Here is a 583-nt window from a genome sequence, read left to right on the forward strand (position 1 = left end):
AATTGGGACCCACTTTTCGCGGACCTAAAGAAGTCGGAACTTGAAGCTCACCACTCCATTTAATACCGAGGTCTAAAATGCGTCACACCCCTCCATGATGAGGTGGTAGACATATGGCCAACTTTGGATTTCACTTTTTAGAATATTAATCCACGATATAAGTTATGTATATAGCAATTTTTTAATATAAATTTTAAAATTTGTTAGTCAAAATTTTCTCCTTGAATACGAAAATCCATTCAGAAAGGAAGACCGTGCGTAGAACAGCTTCTGTGTGAAACGTGAACTGAGAAAATAATTTAATTTAATTTGGGAACACACTTCCCTTTCTTGAGTTTCGATAATTCGAAACTACATATGATTTTCGATGTATTACAAAATGAACGTAAGGACGCCAGATGTATTATTGATGAATATGTCTATATTATAAAGTTAGACAAAAACTATATAGTTAGGAGTAAACAAAGGGGCCGCGCCATAGCTCAAGTGGGTAGTCGCTGGCTTCCCACCGCGGCGGCCCAGGTTCGATCCTGAGTCTGGTCAAGTGGGATTTGTAGTGGACAAAGTGGCGCTGGGGCAGGTT

The sequence above is a fragment of the Cryptotermes secundus genome, unplaced genomic scaffold (assembly GCF_002891405.2).
Source record: "Cryptotermes secundus unplaced genomic scaffold, Csec_1.0 scaffold181, whole genome shotgun sequence".
NCBI classification, from domain to species: domain Eukaryota; kingdom Metazoa; phylum Arthropoda; class Insecta; order Blattodea; family Kalotermitidae; genus Cryptotermes; species Cryptotermes secundus.